Source organism: Protopterus annectens, chromosome 2.part1 (assembly GCF_019279795.1).
Source record: "Protopterus annectens isolate FY-2018-M chromosome 2.part1, PAN1.0, whole genome shotgun sequence".
Lineage (NCBI taxonomy): Eukaryota > Metazoa > Chordata > Ceratodontiformes > Protopteridae > Protopterus > Protopterus annectens.
Window position 1 is genome coordinate 1,913,824,553 of NC_056729.1, and position 12,849 is coordinate 1,913,837,401.

At 39.1% G+C, this 12,849-nt stretch overlaps 1 protein-coding gene across 1 annotated transcript in view; it reads right to left on the bottom strand.

Annotated features, from left to right (window-relative positions):
• The window catches only part of LOC122795067, a 498,483-nt gene that overhangs the window by 43,596 nt on the left and 442,038 nt on the right, over nt 1-12,849 (bottom strand). The gene's annotated exons all lie outside the window — the stretch shown is intronic.

Sequence of the window (12,849 nt, forward strand, 5' to 3'; positions counted from 1 at the left end):
ATTTTCCAGTGAGTGCAAAGAAGAGAGTTTAATAAACATATGTGTGCTTCCATGAAAGATCAGTTTTATTTGATTTATTAGTACATAACAGAAAGAAATCTTAGAGAGAAAAATAAGCTTCACACTTAGCTTGCACACACACATTTATGAGAGTATTCATACAGACCCATTAACACGTAGGCACCGCACACACACACACACGCACACACGCACACATGCACACACGCACACGCACACACGCACACACACATTTATGAGAGTGTTCACACAGACCCACTTATATATAGGCGTGCAGACACACACACACACACACACACACACACACACACACACACACACACACACACACACACACACACACATGCACGCACACACACACGCACATACGCACACACACACACACACACACACACACACACACACACACACACACACACACACACACACACACACACACACACACACACACCACAGATTAATACTGTGAGTTTTGCCATGACAGTAAGTTAATTTTAGCTTTAAATACAAGGCATGTTTTATTTTTCACAAATATGTACTGGAAAGAGAATTTTAGCAGTGTTTATGTTTTTAATTTGGGAAAAACAGCAGTAAGAGAAAAGAAGAAATGCTCAGTGTCCTTTCTCAGTTCCAACAGATTAATATTGCAAAATATCCACAAAATATTTTAAATATCTTTCATCCAAGATGGCAACTTATCAATAATACATTTGACTTTGTCTCCATGTTGAAATGGCAAAATATGTCTGTTAATTTGTGTTTTTTTTTTTGTTCTGAGACAGAGAAAGAGAGAAGAAGAAGGAAAAATACTTTAATTTTAATCCTGGAAAGAAAGTAACTTCATTTGTGGCATCTTTTACCTTGAGTTGCAGTTTTTTCACTGTTTAGAGGTCCTGACTATCATGAACAGGACAAGAACAAATGTCCAACACATGGGTGTACACTTCAGGAAAGATCACAGACACTATATCTAATGTATTTATGAAGGATAACGCAAAATGTTTGTTTAGTACAAGTGTTTGAATACCATTAGCTTGTGACGCACTTCCTCACTGACCCCCCACTCATTTTGGCAACCTGATCACTAACTCGTTCCCTGTTATATAAATGCACACTGTCCCTACCAGAAGTCTGATCCTAACCATAAAAACTCCCAAGTCCCTAAATGTATACTCATGATCACTCCCTAAACCTAAAATCCCACCTCGCCTTCCTGAACCTAATGCACCAATTATTCCCTAAACTTAAATTCCTTTCTCATCCCTAAACCTAATGAATTGATGACTCCACAAACCTAAAAACCATTCCCCTTCCTAACCCAAAACTCCTTATCCATCCCTAAATTTAAAATCCCCTCCTCACCCTAAAGGTAAGCTTCTTATCTCTCACTAAACCTCAAATACCCCTCCATTCACTAAATTTAACTAACAGATCCCACCCTAAACCCAAAACTCCCCTCCATCCTCTAAAGCTAAACTCCTGATCTCACCCTAAACCTAAAATCCCCCTCCATTCACTAAACACAATGTACAGATTGCTCACTAAACCTAAATTCCTTCCTCAAGTACCTGACTGTGTGGTAGTGGAATTCATGTGACCATGGAATAAACACCTTTAGTGTTCCCATTCATGATTCTCATTTTACAAAACAAATAGCCCTAAAAGAAATAGTAGCTTTGTTGTCATTCATAGATCTGCATGCAGCAGGAACAAAAATCAAAAATCAAGAATAATAAAAATATATTTCCAAAAAGAGGATGATGTAAAAATCCAGTGAGATATTCAGGCCTAAGTATTTGTTGTCTAGATATGGACTAAAGTGATTATTTGTAATCTTGATTAAGTGGTCATTATTTCTGCTTCATTTGCATTTCCTCTAAGTTAATGCATAAGGAAGTACTGTTAATGCAGTATTTTTTAAACAACAAAACTTTGCTGAACATTTTTAAAATAATCACACACAAATTAATAAAACATAATAGATGTAAACAGTAGGTATATGTATTAACCATCATCAGTGTATTACACAGCTTCATAACTGTAGTCAGGATGATAATAAGGAAATTATCTCACCAGAGTGCATCGCAATGTTCATAATCCAGAGACCCATATATAATATGTGCTGAAAATGTTCTGCCTCGCCACTTGAGGAAACCTACTATTTATTACCAGTCATCTGTAAAATGTTCAAAAGTTAGAAGGTCAACAGGGTTTTGTTTTAGCTGCTTATCTGTTATAGTACCTAACATTTTTTTCTTAGTTATTTGTTCAAAACTGGTGTTGTTGGTAGGGATTAAGCCAAAAGATGCCTTTTGTGTTGACAGTTGTTTGAAAGTAAAGAGTATTAGACTGATTTTGTGGGGGGAGTAGAAGGAGTTGAAAGTTACTTAGCCATGACTTGACAGAGGAGAATGATTCTTCTGTCAGGTCTTGTAGTGTTGCTATAGTTTCAGTAGAGCATACCTATATGGAATTAGCTGCTTACTGGACTATAGTAGCAGTTTAGCAGCTGTACAGAGGTAGTTAATGGGGATGTTAAAAAGTATGAGGCCTAGAACTGATCCAATGAAACTCCTAAATGTTGTCACTTAATTTTATTAACATGTTTATGGGAAGGAAAGAAGAGAGATTGCCATTTTATAGCTGTGCTCTGTTTGATAGCTATGAAACCAAGGTAGGGAAGAATAGTTTAACTAGGCCTATGGTTCAGAGTTTTTGATGGTTTCAGATGAGACATGGTATCAAAGTATGAGAAATGTCTAAGAAAAGTGCTGAAACTTGGTTACCTTCATTCTTTTGTGCATTTATGATTGTGGGAATAAACAGCAGAACAGTACTAATGCTATGATGGGGGTCAAAAACATGCTATGAAAGAGAGAGAAGTTGTTTTTCTAGCAGACACCAATTGTTTGTATATATATATATATATATATATATATATATATATATATATATATATATATATATATATATTTCTCTAGTATTTTTGATAAAGTTGATAGTATAGTTATGGCCTGTAATTAAAGTTCAGTGGTTTTTACCTCTATTGTGAGGAGATATGATGAACATTTTTTTTTCCAAATCGATGTGACAGTATCTTCAGCCAGGCATCTATTTATCAGGATTGACATGGGACAGGAGATTGCTTCTGATGCTGTTTTTAGATATTCATCTGGCAGATTGCCTGGAGTATTGGTAGTAGCTTTTAAGTTTATTGAGGAGTTTTGTTGATTATGGCTTTTGGAACAGGTTGAAAAGAAAAATGTTCAAGGAAGTTATTAGACTGAGGGACTATGAGTGTTTGATTTGATGTGTTGCCAGCCAAAGATATGACTGTGTTAATAAATTGGGTAAAAACAGAATGTCAGTGCTACCATGTTGGTTTGGTGTTTTGGGTTAGGTTTTGTGGCTTGTCTGGTATTAAGAAGGTTAGAAACTGATGCCCAGAACAGTTTAGGGTTATCAGAGCACTTGTTTTGGTGTGCACAGTAATAGGTTTTCTTATCTTTTGGTGATGAGATGTCTAGTTTTATTTTTATTTATTTATTTATCATTTGTTGACTGGGAAAGTCCGACTAGGTTCCACAGATCCTGTTTTCAGTGGAGGCCCGGGGAGAAACGCTCCAGAAGCATGTCTTTAGAATGTGGGAGAGAGGAGAGTACGACGAAAGGAAAATGAAGGAGAACATGGGAGAATGCACATGGCACTCAGCTGAGAAGGCACCCAGCTGAGAGAATCGAGAGAGGAGCCTGCTGTGAGGCTGACAACAACCACTCACACACACACACACCACCAATGTTTTTTCATTGTCTGCAATCTTGTAGGTTCATGTCTGATTTCTTTTTTGACTACGTTTCCATACTTTGTTTTGTGATTTGTTTTGATTATAGGGATAACCATGCAGCTGGTTTTTTTTTCACTCTGATCTAAGGGGAATGAGGGAGTCTAGGATGCTTAGGAAGACCATGCTGTTATGTTACAGCATCATCTAGAGGGTTGGTGCTAAGTTATTCCCAGTAGCATTGATTAAGTGTGTTTATAAAAGTTTGTTTATAGTAGGTGGATATTTGTCTAGCTATGATATAGTGTGAGTTCTAGGGTTGCTGCTTTGGTGCCTGACTGCATAGATACATAGATGGTCACATAGACTGTCAAGGAGAGTGCCATCACAAGAGATGATAGGTTTACTATCACATGTCCAAGTGTAAATTAGTCAGAAGGTGATATGGCTGATGCGTTTGTACAGAACACAGATGACCGAACAATACAAATGTTGAATGGTGTTTTTGTGGACATCGAATCGACATTTTCAAACAGCCATATTCAAAACAGGAAATACCACGTAGTATGTCTTCAAAGCTGCTCAACATTCTACAACAGTTTTTGCAGGGGGTAAGCCCTCCTGCACCCCTCATGTGGGGGGCTGTGCCCCCACCCCTCTACATATATATATATATATATATATATATATATATATATATATATAGATATAGATACAAACTCTGAGATGGCACTACATGGTGGAAAGGGTACATTTCCTGATTCCCACTATAGTGCGACCTGCACTACATTGTCGAACCTTGCTATAGTGAATATTCGCTTTTGTAAGGTTTGACAATGCGGTAATCGCAATTCCAGTTCTGCTACCCGAGTTTCGCACATTGGTGGATCACACATAGTGGGATCGACAATGTGATAGTAAACCAGATTATACCAGGAGTAGATGTTAGTATCCAGTTAAGGGAAGACTATCTGGCAGTGGACTTGTTGTACCTAAATGGACTAGTGATTAGTTGGAAGAACTTATAAAGCTGGATATTGTTAGCTGGATTGTAGAAGTTTATTGTTTGCCACTCAATATTAGTGCCACCTAACATGGTGGTTTCATATGGGACTTTAGCAGAGATCTAGCATAGGATGTCTTCAAGTTTGGCAGTGTTCATCGACCCCAAATGTGCAAACTGAATTTCTGCAAATGAACTCATGAAAAAAAATGACCAGGGAAAGTAATCACCTGGCTAACACCACACTGGAATGCAAACCGCATTATAAAAAACCCACCCAAGTGGGGGGCTTTGACCCCTACACCATCCAATGTGGGGGGTTGTGCCCCCCACACCTCCCCTACATATATATATATATATATATATATATATATATATATATATATATATATATATATATTCCAATTCCGAGATTGGGGAAAAAGGCAAAGTTGTGCTGTTGGCCAGCTGCTTTGTTTCCCTGGTGAAATCTTTCTCAGTAGTGAGCAGTCGCAGAAATCCATTTAGTTGATTTGAAGTAGATGACGTCAGCTTAATTTAAATGACTCTTCAATGAAGTAATATAGAAATGAATAGCTTGAGGGACTAGAGAATTCTCAGTACTGTGTCTATACAGTATTGCGACTCCACCAGCTTTTTTCTTGATCTTATCTTGTCTTATAATGTTGTATCTAGGAGGTAGGATTTCCTCATTTTTTGTATCCTGTTGCAGACACATTTCAATAGTTATGTTAACAACTGTGGTCTCAGTAGTTATCCAGTCATGCAGCTTTGGGACTTTATTATAAATGCTTTGCATTTTGATATTGTTAGAAAAATATGTATTAATGTGTGTATTAGTAATATGCTTAGTGCATTAGAAGCCCAAAAGGGTTAACACATTTATTATGCTATATGTTCAATATGAACTGCAAATGCTTTCTGACCTTGTATTTTGTCAGCACAGCTAAAGCCATATTTATGCCTTAGGAAATTTACTGAGAAGCAGATGATTTTCTGCTAGTGTCAAGAAAATAATGAATAGAACAATACCGTTTCTATAATGTTATTAAACCTAGACAAGTAGCCTTGTTCATGCTATGAGAACATACACAGCTGCGGAAATAATAGATAAGTAGAACAAAGACGGCTTGAAGAATATGAACTATAATCTGTGTTTGCTTTGTGCTTAAATTAACAGAGTATCCTGAATTGTAACACAGCACTGTAGCTAGCTAGTGGTCTTCAAGGCCATGTTATTTTTCAAAAAGTTTCTCATAAATCTAGTAATGTCAGCAGAAAATCTGAAGTAACCCATGGATCAGACAGGCCAGGTGGCTTGAAACCGTACGGGGAAGACACCACATCAGTTCTTCTTATTTGAAAAGACCTCCGACTGAATTGTCGTACAAAAGAGTCCAGCCACTTTCTGATCTGTGACTGAAGAACGGGTTTCACTCGAACAAGGTGATCAATCACTGAGGCTCAGATAAGGTGAATCTACTTTTTTCTGTTTTAGATCAGGGACTTGATGGCAATGTTCAGTCAGGAATGTTTCTAAATTCAGGAACAAAAAGATTGCTATCTTGTCATAGATCAGGGAAACAGAATAAGTAGGCAGGTAGTCTGAAGAGACTATAAGCACTCGTGGTACCACGTTAAAAATAAGAAGGGTTATGTAACATTTAAAAGGTTAGAACAAAATGAGTAATAAGTGCACAAAAAAACCCCAAAGCCCGCCGTTAACCGAAGATGCGAAATACATGCAGTCACAGTGTGTCGATAATGTTAAATACTACTCAAAATGGGTTAATAAATATGAATTCGATGGTAAACTAGAAAAGTCCTCACTTGTCAAACAGCTTAAAACCAATTCCAAAGGTCAGGTAAAAAAGCAGCGCAAATTAGGAATTCCTCAGGCACACAGGTGGATTGAGGAAGTGAACCGAAGGGAACAAAAGAATAAAAATTCAAAAGCAATGTTTTTAGATAAAGAGGATAATAACTTAGTAATAACATCGGCCCCTCCACCTCCCCTGCCGGAGTATGAAGCCAGTGAACAAGTTAGTCCACCCCCACGATACCCTGTTGTCACTGAAAATAGAGACATTACAAGAGCGAAACCATTTGTTAGAGAGCCCGTCGAGACTAGGTCTCAAACACGTAACACAAGGGGGGATATTGAATTATACCAAATGGGTAGAGAATCACGAGCTATGAGTCAAGAAGAAATATGTCCACTCAAAGAAGTACCTAATCCTCGAGCAGGACAGGAAGGTCAGGACCCAACTCTCTTAGTGTATAGACCCTGGACTCCGGAAGACATCCAGAAAGCTACTGAGGGAATTCCCCATCCAAAAGTTAATTTTAGAAAGTTTTTAGAAGACTTACAAGGAATGAGACTGAGTTATAACTTAAACGGGGAAGAAGTAGAAAAAGTAGTCAGACAAATAGTGGGACCGGATTGGCACATGATCAGTGGCAAATGGAATCCCCATGACGCTGCGCTTAAGCCCTTCTCACATAGAAGCACAGAGCTAGACAACAGAGTGAAAGGTCTTACAGACCGAATCTCTGAGAAATGGAAGCCTAGGGCAGACTGGACTTGCATTAATCAATGCATCCAACAAGAAGGTGAAACCATTGATAGATATTAGGCTAGACTGTTAGAGTGTTTTAATAACCATTGTGGAATGCAGGTTCTTGAAGACCAGACACAAGATTCCCCATATGAGCAGCAGTTAAAGAATGCATTTTTAAAAGGCAGTATTGCACCCATAAGCAGTTTTATTACAAAGCACATGGTAGATCATCGTACAAGCAGATTACAGTCACTGCTTGAATATGCTAGGCATGCTGAAAGGCATTTTAATAGCAAAAAGAAAAAGAAAGCCCAAGTATTCGCTGTAGAAGATGGAGAAGTTTACATAGTACAGTCTGGGAAAAAGGGCAAGAAAAATGCCCAGGGAAACAAACAAGTTGATCAGCGATCAGAGGACTTTGAAGGGCGAAAGAAAAGGTGTGAATGTTTTAAATGCAGTAAAAAGGGACACATGGCAAAGGATTGCAAGAAAAATAAGAAGGCAGCAATAGAGGATAAGAATAAAGAGGGTGAGGACTGACTATATGACAGTCAGGAATCACTGGACAGGGATAACAGAAAAAGGACAAATGAAAATGTAATAGAAAGAGCAGAGGATGTGACAGAAGAAATAGAGGAAGTGCAGGAAGTCACAGATAGTGAAGAAAATGAAATATTAGACTTAGCCTTATTGAGCTTGGAGCTCTATTTGGCAGACACAAAACCAGAAGTTACACTCCTGGTAGAAGGGATGGAAGTCAAATTCCTGTGTGACTCAGGGGCATCACGAACCCTGGTACACCCCTCCAAACTACCAGAGAATTCAGAGTCACTTGATTACATACTAGTGAAAGCAGCCAATGGACAGCTGTATCGGGGGCCTCTCTCCCATAACATTGCAATAACAGATCCTGTTTCAGGACTCTCCCAGAAAAGCAAAATTGTTGTTTCTGCAAAATGCCCAGTAAACCTTTTGGGCAGAGACCTTATGCAGCTATTTGGTATAGCAGTAGTTCCAACTATGCAGGGTATAGAAGCACAGCGACAAATTAATACTTTTGCAGTGCAATCGGAGGGTGAAACATTTTATTGGTACAGCCAGGACTTGGTTACGACTGGTCCAGGGGCAGTAACTGAAGAGTTAATGAATGCAGCCATCAGTAAGTTCCCCTCCCTTTGCATTGACATACAACACTTGTTGCACTGTACTCTGAATTATTGTAATACACCAGGACCTGATAAGGAATATGAGCCAGAATTGTTTAGATTGGTATTGCGTAATCTGTACTGGGACATGAAAGGGAACAGTGTAATCAGCTGTTCATTGCCCCAGGAGTTCTTTGCACTTTATAAATCAAATCGATTGCCACATGTTAGTTTAACTAAAGACAAGAATGTGAAATGGGCAGACTTAGGAGAAAAAGTCACAAAATGGGAAAAGCAGACAGAAGCAGAACTGTCAGAACAGGGAGTACAAAGACAGAAGTTGAATTGGATAACACAGACACACCCAGCTGTATACTTGCAGTCTAGCAAGGACAGCTGAGCAGCACTCTTAATAGAGGAGGAAGAAAATGCTTTACAAAGCATACCAGAGATTCTCTGGTCAACAAGAAAATGAGATGTAGGACTTATTCGTACATCAGGACCAGTTACTATCATGCCAAAGTCAGCATTTAGACCACAAAAGAGACAGTATCCCTTAAGAAAAGATGCAGAGGCAGGAATCAAGCCTATCATAGCAGCTTTACTTAAGGAGGGAGTACTGGTGGAATCTCCTGATTCACCATGTACCACACCCATATTCCCAGTTAAAAAAGCAAACAGAGAATGGCGTATGGTCCAAGATTTGCAAGCTGTAAATGACACAGTAATATCAAGGGCACCTGTGGTGCCAGATCCACACACCCTGCTGAATGATTTAAAACCTCAACAGAAATATTTTTCTGTGGTAGATATCAGCAATGCGTTCTTTTTGATACCGATACACCCTGACAGCCAATATTGGTTTGCATTCACATTTCAGGGGAAAATGTATACATATACGCGACTACAACAGGGATATTGTGAAAGTCCAGCAATATTCTCACAAGAGATGGCAAGCAACTTGGCGGGGTTTACCCCACTGAAGGTAGTCAGATTTTACTTTATGTTGATGACATCCTGCTGGCGGCCCCCACCCAGCAAGATTGCAAAGAACACACTATAGCACTACTGAGATTTTTAGCCACTGAAGGACATAAAGTAAGCAAAAATAAATTGTAGCTTTGGAGAAAACAAGTTAAATATCTAGGATATGTAATATCCAAAGAAGGTAGAACATTAGATGAGGACAGAAAAATAGCGATTTTGCAAGCACCAAAACCCACTAACAAGAAGGAAATTATGTCCTTCCTGGGTACGACTAATTTTTGTCGGAGCTGGATTCCAAACTATGCTATGGAATCTGCACCGTTGACTAACCTGATGTTTAAGAAGCCTATGGCAGCACAGGATCTGATACAATAGACACCAGAGACAGAATCTGCTTTCTGTAAATTGAAACAGTTAATAGCATCATCATTAGTCTTAGGATTACCAAACTATCATAAACGTTTTTTCCAAACTGTAGATTGTAAGCAAGGTTATATGACATCAGTGTTAACACAACAGCATGGGGACAAGCAACACCCCATTGCTTATTATTCATCACAACTGGACCCAGTGGCGCGGTCTTTATCCCACTGTGTACAAGCAGTAGTTGCAGCTGCAATGGCAGTGCAGGCTTCGGCCTCAGTAGTGTTATTCCACCCTCTCACTTTGAGAGTGCCTCATGCAGTCACAATTATTTTACTGCAAGAGAAGGTAGCATATCTTTCCCCTGCTAGGCATCTTTCCTGTATGACTATATTGTTGAGCCAGCCTCATATGACAATTGAATGATGTACAACTTTGAACCCGTCTACCTTGCTCCCAACTCCTGCAGATGGCACACCGCATAGCTGCCTGCAGGCGATTGAGGAAAAGACACTGCCTAGAAAAGATCTCACGGATGTCCCCTTGGATGATGCCAAGGTGACATATTGCGTGGATGGCTCATGCAAAAGGGGTCCTACAGGACAGAACCTAACAGGATATGCAGTAGTTTCTGATACTGAGATTATAGAAGCAAAACCTTTACCACACAGCTTATCTGCACAAGCAACACAAATGATTGCCTTGACACGGGCATGTACCTTAGCAAAGGGTAAGTGTGTAAACATTTTTACTGACAGCCAGTATGCTTTTTCTACTGTACATGATTTTGTGCAACAGTGGAAAAATTGAGGAATGGTGACATCTACTGGCAAACTGATTAATCATGCACAGTTTATTTTAGATCTGTTAGAATCTATTCAGTTACCTCAGAAAGTAGCTATTTGTAAATGCATAGTTCATACCAAACAGCAGGACAGGATTTCAAAAGGTAATGCAAGAGCTGATACAGCTGCAAAGCAAGCAGCCTCAGAAACATTTCTTTTGAGTGAGGAATTACAACCTTCTGAGATTTTAGACTTAGAAATGTTGAAAACAATGCAGACACTTACTACACAAGTTGAAAAGCAGAGATGGATAAAATGAGGAGCAATCCTCGAGAAGGGGCTGCACATCTCCAAAGAGGGAAAACTGATATTGCCATCTAATTTGTTTAGATATGCAGCTTTGTTGAGCCATGGGCAATGCCATGTCTCAACAGGGGGGATGGTACAGCTGGTGAACCAGGTGTTCACTATATATGGATTTACTAATTACACTAAAAAATTTGTTTGTCATGCCACATTTGTAATAAACATCATGCACAAGGGGTGTTGAAGCCCAAGCAAGGGAGTTTCCCTACACCCCCATATCCATTTCATACTATCTGTATGGATTTCATAGAATTGAGTAAATTTGAAAATAAGAAGTACTGTCTTGTCATTGTGGATATGTTTTCCAAATGGGTGGAAGCTTTTCCGACCAAAAATCCAGACACAGCTACTGTTGCGAAAACCCTTGTTAAAGAAATCATCCCTAGATTTGGCATACCGGAAAGGATCTACAGTGACAATGGTACACATTTTGTAAATCAAACTATACAACAACTCAGTAAATATTTCGGAATTTCTCTAAAGAATCATTGTGCATGCCACCCTTATTCTGCAGGGTTGGTAGAGAGGCACAATGGAGTTTTGAAGAATAAATTATGGAAGCTTATGTCAGACACACAGAAAATTTGGGTGTACTGTCTTCCCCTGGCACTGTTGAGCATGTGAACTGTTCCGAATGCAAAAGGATTGACTCCTTTTGAAAAGATATTTGGGAGGGCTTACTAAATACCACAGTGGAAACCTCTCATGCTCGCAGACTAGGAAGCAGACTGTACACTTGCAGAGTATATGAGGAGAATGTTAAATTCTAAACATCTGTTGCAGTTTAATTCTGCTTCAGATAAAGAACAAACCAGACCATCAGAAGTGGCAGTAACCCCAGGCGCTTGGGTCTGGGTGAAGGTCATCAAGAAAAAGAACTGGAACACACCGAAGTGGGAAGGACCATATCAGGTTCTCTTGTCGACACCCACAGCAGTCAAGATCGCAGAGAGGGCGTCTTGGGTTCACTTGACACACTGCAAACTAGTTAAAAACTTTGAGCTAGATAAAAATCTTGCTGTTACGCAACAGGAATAAAATGACAAAACCCAGAGCAAACAGGAATGCAGAACAACCCCAAAAGTATTGCATGATTATCCTGTTAACTGTACTGGTGACAATAATCTTTTTGCTGTGGCGTTTCCTTTTTCCAGCCACACCAGCTGAACTGAATAAACGTGATGCGTTACTCATAGACTGACATCCGAACTTTAACACTTACCAAGCAATCAAATATGTGTATGCTGAAACTTTTAACATTTCGAATTGCTGGATTTGTGCAGCTATACCAACAGCATACGGGGGATTATTAATGACTGCAGTCCCCCTAGGGGTCAATGAGACCTGGGAAAACTTGATTTATGATACCTCAACTGTTAGATCACAAGATAAAATAGCATTGCACCTGCCTGTTACACAAAAGGGAATTGTATGTTTTTATAAAAATGATACTGTCCGGGTGGGTTGGAGCAATTGCAATGTGACTGTTCCTTACAAATGTTATACCAAAGCTAATAATAATGCAGGCTCTATTTGTGATACAAACTATGACTCATTTCTTGAATCAATGCACAAAACAATTAATGAAGTACAACATAATCCTGTTTTTTTTAAGCAACTGTCTATAATTGATAGGAAAATGTTTCATGCAGGACAAGTGTATATTAGTACTAAAGTAGAGGATTGTTATTTTGTGTGTGGCAAAAAGGCATACAAATGGTTACCTGAGAATTGGTCTGGCAGTTGTTTTTTGGGTTACCTGGTTCCAGCCATATGACACACTGCAGTTTTGCCTCAGGGGAAAATTCGGAATGCCCGAGAGGTCACCAAGATCAAAAA